Here is a 681-nt window from a genome sequence, read left to right as displayed (position 1 = left end):
TGAAGCAAAGGAAACTAGCACCTTGGTATCACTCCCAAACTTGCAAATTAAAACAAATCTCACAAAAACTTGAAAGTAAATGATGAATGAGATCAAATTCATCACCTTTTGCCCTCAATTTCACCTTCAAATGCAGTAGCACTAAAAAGAACGACAAGACCTGACATATACTTAGACTGTTTCTATCCTATAGATCTTCAACAATTAATGTCTAAGGTCTCTTCTGCTAAGCCATCTACCTGTCTCTTAGACCCCATCCCAACAAGGCTACTTAAAGAAAAATAACCTGTGGTTAACACTCCATATGATCAATATGTCTCTATTAACAGGTTATGTACCACGGCCATTTAAAGTAGCTGGGACAAAAACTCTCCTGAAAAAACCCTCCCTTTACCCGGACGTCTTGGCAAAATATAGACTTATATCTAATCTTCCCTTTCCAATATCTCCAAGATCTCCAAGATCCTTGAGAAGGTAGTTGCTAATTGTTGGTTATGTGATTTTCTAAATAGCAATGGTTTACTTGAGGACTTTCAGTCAGTATTTAGAAAGCATCATAGCACAGAGACGCCACTGGTAAAAATTACTAATGACCTTCTAACTGGTGCAGAGAAAGGACTTGTCTCTGTCCTTGTTTTACTAGATCTTAGTGCTGCATTCAACACCATTGACCATACCATC

The 681-nt window shown here is 37.9% G+C and overlaps 1 protein-coding gene across 1 annotated transcript in view; it reads right to left on the bottom strand.

The window, feature by feature from the left end:
- LOC116694092 (A disintegrin and metalloproteinase with thrombospondin motifs 20) overlaps positions 1-681 on the bottom strand; it is an 89,001-nt gene that overhangs the window by 31,701 nt on the left and 56,619 nt on the right. The gene's annotated exons all lie outside the window — the stretch shown is intronic.

Source organism: Etheostoma spectabile, chromosome 8, assembly GCF_008692095.1.
Source record: "Etheostoma spectabile isolate EspeVRDwgs_2016 chromosome 8, UIUC_Espe_1.0, whole genome shotgun sequence".
Taxonomy (NCBI): Eukaryota; Metazoa; Chordata; class Actinopteri; order Perciformes; family Percidae; genus Etheostoma; species Etheostoma spectabile.
Note: the sequence above shows the minus strand (reverse complement) of the source record. Positions and strands in the feature narration are given on the sequence as shown.